Below are 8,252 nucleotides of genomic sequence, written 5' to 3'. Positions count from 1 at the left end.
AACTTCTGTTAAATAGAAACACAGGTAACAGCTTGTTGTTAACACTGGGCTGAGAGATTTGTATAGGTATTATACTGTTTCGCACATACGTTTCGGCATAATACCCATTTCTAAAAAACTATCCTAACTTCAGTTCAAACAAACAGACAGTTAACAACCTGTTGTTATCCTATGCACCTAAAACAATTTTACTTTGTGGAAAATTTTGTAACATTTAAAAATAAAAATACACTTTATAACCTGTTTTACCCTCTTAACGCAAAAAGAATCCTGCAACATTTTATGGATAAAGTTCCCATGAAAGATCAAAAATTAATCGTGACATCTGATAGGCGTAACACATTTTCCCAAAAAACTTTCTTGCAACCCTAACCCTAACCCTAACGGTTTAAAAAAACACAGCGGAAACAGCCTGTTGTTATCCTGTCCAGCTAAAAATCAAACAGCAGTATATGTTTATTTTGCAAACAAGTTTTCATGACGGTAGGATAAAAAGCTCTTATTCCAAACTGAAAAAAACATATACATATCGTGAAAAAGAAATAATGAATACATTTGCAGATTTTCAATACATGTCGACGATTGAACGAGAACCGCTATTCAGAATTTAAAAAGCCTCAGTAATAACAAATGTTGATGTTGTAAAAATTTCCCAATATATATATATATATATATATATATATATATATATATATATATATATTGGGGCAGGAAATCAACTTTTTTTAACCCTGTCGGTGAGCATCACCAGTGTGGATTAAGTGACAAATGGAAACTAGTATAGAAAGTTTGCGGAGCGTGGGACTGAGTCCCCTAGGTTCGCAAGCGAAAAATTTTAGATGCCCCTTTCGGTTGAATTGTATAACGAATCGTATAAAAAACAAAGTTCCCACGTGCTCCATGGTAATCGATCAAACTGTTTCATCTTCGCCTTGATGAAACATTTCCTGGGGTTTCCGCATTAGCAGCACCGTAGTGTGTTCCGGACACAATATTACTTGCACCAGGGACATATATTTAGAACCTGATGTATGGAAAAAAAAAGGTTAAACGGAACAAGAATGGTGTCCGACATCAGTGTACAGTTCGGGTCAAGTTACAAAAACGGAAAATATTTCTTTATCGTGAAATTATTTTCTGGTTTAAAAAATTATGAGATTTCCCGAACAGGAAATTTTTTCATTTTTCTGAAATTTGTTAGATAGATAGATGTGTATATTTTACATGGCTAGCCTCACAAATATCGAGGGATATACCCTGTCTATTATTTCCAGGAGGGGCCATGGCTTAGATGGAGAGTCCTAGAGTATTTAATGCTCATTTTAAGCTACGCAGACCCAATTAGTAGGGCCCACGCTCTACTAGACAACTCCCGGCAACATCCAACGGCCCACACAGTGTGCCATCTCCCCAATTTCCCTCACATGGCTTGGGTTAACCCGGGGCTATGGTAACATTCACTCGCCCATGTTGAATCGCCGTCAAGAGGAATCGAACCCCGGTCTCCCGCACAGAGTACGAAAGCTATAACCACTAATCTACGGCGCCACTGATTGAACCCAAAAAATGAATTATATGTATATATATTTGAAGATTTTCAGTAGGTGTTGATGATTGCATGAGAACCGCTTGTCAGAATTTAAAACGCCTCAGTAATAACAAATATATATACATGTTGAAAATGTTTCCCCGATACATATTTATTGAAATAATTTCCGTTTAGGTAACTTGAGCGGCACTGGTGTAAGCTCACCGGCAGTACCTCTATATAAACATTAATCATCAGCGGACGAGACCACGTACTATTTGCAAAATATGTGACTATAGCTATAGCTATGTTTTTTTGCTGACTTTTCTAAACTTTTTGGTTCTTGGTTTTTGATATATAAAATTGGCAGAGTCAACAAATTTTGTGCACAATTGTAGCTAGCATAAAATTATCAATGTTGCTAGCATAAAATTAGATATTTGTGCTGACAAAATAGCTAGCTAGCTAGCATAGAAAAATTCTTTCAGACAGATTTTCTAGCTTTTGCTAGCTATATGGCACTGTTTGTTCTCTTTTTTATTCGAGCTAGCTAACTCTTCTTAAAGTGTAGTTAGCTAGCTATAGCTATATATGCTATCTAAGTTTTAATATTATCCCAGCTAAGTCGGCAGTTTTATACTAGCTAGCTTTAGGTGTGAGTGAGGCTAGAAAGGGGCTCATTACATGTAAAAAATAGTGATATACTAGCTAACATACCCTTTCTTCGTTTTCTTGAAAATGCCCTTCCGTCCATTACGTCCAACAAACCAATATGACCATCAACGCAATTTTCATTTCAAGCGCTATGTATGTGAGACAATGTCACGTGATATTAGTAAGAGTGACCGTGGCTAAAGCCGTATGCCGACCTGATCTCAACTGGAAACGGCATGGTCTCGACGAACCAGATTTTCACGGAAGAAATGACCATAAAAAATATTTGGGTAAGTGGGTCAAAAATCGGACGTTTTGAAATTTGATGTACTAGGAGAAAACGCGGAAATTCGATACGCTCTAATATATTTATGGGAACGAGGAAAATAGCTTCGCTGCGCTCGGCTCGCTGGCGCTCCCCTTCACTACGCTCCGCAACTAGTATAGAAAGTGTTGCGGAGAGGTTGCCAAGGCAAAGGCATGAAGCACGGCAAGGACAGGGCACGGCAAAGGCAAGCAAGGAAACAGGGCACGGCAAAGGGCACAGCAAAGGCAGACAAGGAAACAGGAAGAGGAATCAGTAAGGCAGGGTTAGGCAAGGCATGGGAGGCACAAGCAAGGCAAAGGCATTGAGCACGGCAAGGAAAAGGCTCGGCATAGGCAGGCAAGGAAACAGGAAGAGGAATCAGCAAGGCAGAGGTAGGCAAGGCATGGTAGGCATGGGCATGGCAGCCACCAGAAAAGGCATGGGAAGGGTAGGTAAAGGCAAGGGATACGGCAAGGAACGGGCAAGTGCCTTAATAGAAATTCGTCCATTTACAACTCAAAGATTACGTATTCTCTAAGCTTGTATCATATTCCGGGAGCATTAGAAAATATCCAGGTGTCATAACGTCAAAAAAACTATCATTGTTTGATAAATTTGAGATTAAAAGTCAACTTGGCACCAATAAATTTAATTAACAATATTGGTCTTTCATAACTCTAAAGTCAAGGTACAGAAATGATCCAAAGTCATTATTAAGGACGGCAACTGGCAACTATGCTCCGCAAAAAGTAATACAAACAAAGCAAAGCGTAAAGGCAAACAGGTATACCAACCTCGTCCCCAGGACTTTACTGAGCCTATATCATCCAACCTCCATCCCAGGGCTTTTTTTGATAAAAGGGACGGCGTTATAAAAAGAGACAAAGACCATGAAGTTCGAGGTTTCTCCCCCGGTTTATTAATTAGGAAAAAAAATCATTTTCAAAAGAAGTAAACTACGCCTCACAACATTGATAAAAATACTCAGGAAAACACATGACACAAGTGAACGCTAAGCTTAGTTTTCATTTTGCGTTAATTTTTTCGCGCTAATGTTTGACCTCAGAGTTAATCATATTGGGTATTTAGCGCAAGGAAGTTCTTATTTTGCATTAAAATTGTATCTTACACTCCCTCCATTTCTTATTTTTTTACCACCTTCCGTTTAGTAAGAACATTCTCAATATTTTTAAACCCTTTTCGTGTATTATTTAACATTTTTATTTAACATATATACAACCAATCAATATATATACAATATATGTACAATATATATACAAATGACGAAAACAGGTCTATTAGCGCTTACGCCTGCGTTTTTCACGTGCGGCATCCTCCCGGGTGAAAAAGTCTTTTCCCCCGGAAGCACACCACAGGTGAAAATTTTCTTCACAAGCGTAAGCACCAACAGAACTGTTTTCGTCCACGTGCTTCTTAAAGTCCTGCCACGTTAATATCTTCTTCTTCTAAAAAAAAGAAGAATCAACAATGTAAACCATAAATTGTTCTCTAAAATTATACCATCGTCGTCCCTAGGACTTGTTAGGCTTTTTATATTCGAACATGCAAATAAAAAAGCCAAATAAGTTCTGGAGACGGGGTTGGTTTCAGACAAATATTAAACAAAGGCAGAGCAACACGGGATGCACTTACATGGTTTAGCAGCTTGATTTCTTCTGTTTGTTCGTTCTAAATAGAGAAAGACAAATATCTATTATTTATATTTATATACTGTGACACACTGTTATTTGTTTTTGTTCCAATATCATAAAGGACTTAAGCCTCAAGTTTAAGTAAAAAATATTTACTTACCAGCTTTTTTTTCAGCTGACTTATTTCTTCTTTATTGTTGTTCTATAAAAAGTGGTATTATTTAAAATATATGTTTTTTTGTGCTGCTGATACTTAAGGTGAACTGATTTAAACTTACTAACTGATTTTTTAAAGAGGTTGACTCCTCTTCTCTCCTTCTAATTTCCTCATTCTATAAAAAAATCGAAACTGCCTTATTGGACATTCCTACTAAATACCGAAAGGGTAACTAAATAATGGAAAAACATGAAAAGTAAACCAGTACACTATTTGTTGTGTTTGCAAATAAAAATGTAAGTACTAAGTAAAAACTCCCCAATTTCCCTCACATGGCTTGGGTTAACCCGGGGCTATGGTAACATTCACTCGCCCATGTTGAATCGCCGTCAAGAGGAATCGAACCCCGGTCTCCCGCACAGAGTACGAAAGCTATAACCACTAATCTACGGCGCCACTGATTGAACCCAAAAAATGAATTATATGTATATATATTTGAAGATTTTCAGTAGGTGTTGATGATTGCATGAGAACCGCTTGTCAGAATTTAAAACGCCTCAGTAATAACAAATATATATACATGTTGAAAATGTTTCCCCGATACATATTTATTGAAATAATTTCCGTTTAGGTAACTTGAGCGGCACTGGTGTAAGCTCACCGGCAGTACCTCTATATAAACATTAATCATCAGCGGACGAGACCACGTACTATTTGCAAAATATGTGACTATAGCTATAGCTATGTTTTTTTGCTGACTTTTCTAAACTTTTTGGTTCTTGGTTTTTGATATATAAAATTGGCAGAGTCAACAAATTTTGTGCACAATTGTAGCTAGCATAAAATTATCAATGTTGCTAGCATAAAATTAGATATTTGTGCTGACAAAATAGCTAGCTAGCTAGCATAGAAAAATTCTTTCAGACAGATTTTCTAGCTTTTGCTAGCTATATGGCACTGTTTGTTCTCTTTTTTATTCGAGCTAGCTAACTCTTCTTAAAGTGTAGTTAGCTAGCTATAGCTATATATGCTATCTAAGTTTTAATATTATCCCAGCTAAGTCGGCAGTTTTATACTAGCTAGCTTTAGGTGTGAGTGAGGCTAGAAAGGGGCTCATTACATGTAAAAAATAGTGATATACTAGCTAACATACCCTTTCTTCGTTTTCTTGAAAATGCCCTTCCGTCCATTACGTCCAACAAACCAATATGACCATCAACGCAATTTTCATTTCAAGCGCTATGTATGTGAGACAATGTCACGTGATATTAGTAAGAGTGACCGTGGCTAAAGCCGTATGCCGACCTGATCTCAACTGGAAACGGCATGGTCTCGACGAACCAGATTTTCACGGAAGAAATGACCATAAAAAATATTTGGGTAAGTGGGTCAAAAATCGGACGTTTTGAAATTTGATGTACTAGGAGAAAACGCGGAAATTCGATACGCTCTAATATATTTATGGGAACGAGGAAAATAGCTTCGCTGCGCTCGGCTCGCTGGCGCTCCCCTTCACTACGCTCCGCAACTAGTATAGAAAGTGTTGCGGAGAGGTTGCCAAGGCAAAGGCATGAAGCACGGCAAGGACAGGGCACGGCAAAGGCAAGCAAGGAAACAGGGCACGGCAAAGGGCACAGCAAAGGCAGACAAGGAAACAGGAAGAGGAATCAGTAAGGCAGGGTTAGGCAAGGCATGGGAGGCACAAGCAAGGCAAAGGCATTGAGCACGGCAAGGAAAAGGCTCGGCATAGGCAGGCAAGGAAACAGGAAGAGGAATCAGCAAGGCAGAGGTAGGCAAGGCATGGTAGGCATGGGCATGGCAGCCACCAGAAAAGGCATGGGAAGGGTAGGTAAAGGCAAGGGATACGGCAAGGAACGGGCAAGTGCCTTAATAGAAATTCGTCCATTTACAACTCAAAGATTACGTATTCTCTAAGCTTGTATCATATTCCGGGAGCATTAGAAAATATCCAGGTGTCATAACGTCAAAAAAACTATCATTGTTTGATAAATTTGAGATTAAAAGTCAACTTGGCACCAATAAATTTAATTAACAATATTGGTCTTTCATAACTCTAAAGTCAAGGTACAGAAATGATCCAAAGTCATTATTAAGGACGGCAACTGGCAACTATGCTCCGCAAAAAGTAATACAAACAAAGCAAAGCGTAAAGGCAAACAGGTATACCAACCTCGTCCCCAGGACTTTACTGAGCCTATATCATCCAACCTCCATCCCAGGGCTTTTTTTGATAAAAGGGACGGCGTTATAAAAAGAGACAAAGACCATGAAGTTCGAGGTTTCTCCCCCGGTTTATTAATTAGGAAAAAAAATCATTTTCAAAAGAAGTAAACTACGCCTCACAACATTGATAAAAATACTCAGGAAAACACATGACACAAGTGAACGCTAAGCTTAGTTTTCATTTTGCGTTAATTTTTTCGCGCTAATGTTTGACCTCAGAGTTAATCATATTGGGTATTTAGCGCAAGGAAGTTCTTATTTTGCATTAAAATTGTATCTTACACTCCCTCCATTTCTTATTTTTTTACCACCTTCCGTTTAGTAAGAACATTCTCAATATTTTTAAACCCTTTTCGTGTATTATTTAACATTTTTATTTAACATATATACAACCAATCAATATATATACAATATATGTACAATATATATACAAATGACGAAAACAGGTCTATTAGCGCTTACGCCTGCGTTTTTCACGTGCGGCATCCTCCCGGGTGAAAAAGTCTTTTCCCCCGGAAGCACACCACAGGTGAAAATTTTCTTCACAAGCGTAAGCACCAACAGAACTGTTTTCGTCCACGTGCTTCTTAAAGTCCTGCCACGTTAATATCTTCTTCTTCTAAAAAAAAGAAGAATCAACAATGTAAACCATAAATTGTTCTCTAAAATTATACCATCGTCGTCCCTAGGACTTGTTAGGCTTTTTATATTCGAACATGCAAATAAAAAAGCCAAATAAGTTCTGGAGACGGGGTTGGTTTCAGACAAATATTAAACAAAGGCAGAGCAACACGGGATGCACTTACATGGTTTAGCAGCTTGATTTCTTCTGTTTGTTCGTTCTAAATAGAGAAAGACAAATATCTATTATTTATATTTATATACTGTGACACACTGTTATTTGTTTTTGTTCCAATATCATAAAGGACTTAAGCCTCAAGTTTAAGTAAAAAATATTTACTTACCAGCTTTTTTTTCAGCTGACTTATTTCTTCTTTATTGTTGTTCTATAAAAAGTGGTATTATTTAAAATATATGTTTTTTTGTGCTGCTGATACTTAAGGTGAACTGATTTAAACTTACTAACTGATTTTTTAAAGAGGTTGACTCCTCTTCTCTCCTTCTAATTTCCTCATTCTATAAAAAAATCGAAACTGCCTTATTGGACATTCCTACTAAATACCGAAAGGGTAACTAAATAATGGAAAAACATGAAAAGTAAACCAGTACACTATTTGTTGTGTTTGCAAATAAAAATGTAAGTACTAAGTAAAAACTCACCAATTGATTTTTTAACGAGGTTGACTCCTCTATAAACCTTACAAGGGTGCTTCTTACAAAACCCTACATCAAAATGAGAAAACGAATGTATATATTTGCAACAAAATAGTAGGTATTATTTTTAGAAGTAGTATTTTTATTTCAGATTAAGCCCACTTACCAGTTCATTTTTTAAAGAGGTTATGTCCTCTTGGATTTTCTTTGTGTTGCCTGTTCGGCGAATTATTTTTTTGTTCTAAATAAAAAAAATACAAATTAATTAACAAAGGAAGACTTTGAAATTATGACGTTCGTGAGAGTATTTAAACTGAAATGTGATAGTGACAGAAACTAGATACATACATGAATGCTTGCCATATTGATGTAAAATAGAACTAAACGTAGAGCAGATTAAAATAAATAGTACTACTTCTATGAAAACAGCCTGTA

This window comes from Hydractinia symbiolongicarpus, chromosome 1, assembly GCF_029227915.1.
Source record: "Hydractinia symbiolongicarpus strain clone_291-10 chromosome 1, HSymV2.1, whole genome shotgun sequence".
Lineage (NCBI taxonomy): Eukaryota > Metazoa > Cnidaria > Hydrozoa > Anthoathecata > Hydractiniidae > Hydractinia > Hydractinia symbiolongicarpus.
This window is presented reverse-complemented; position numbering follows the sequence as displayed.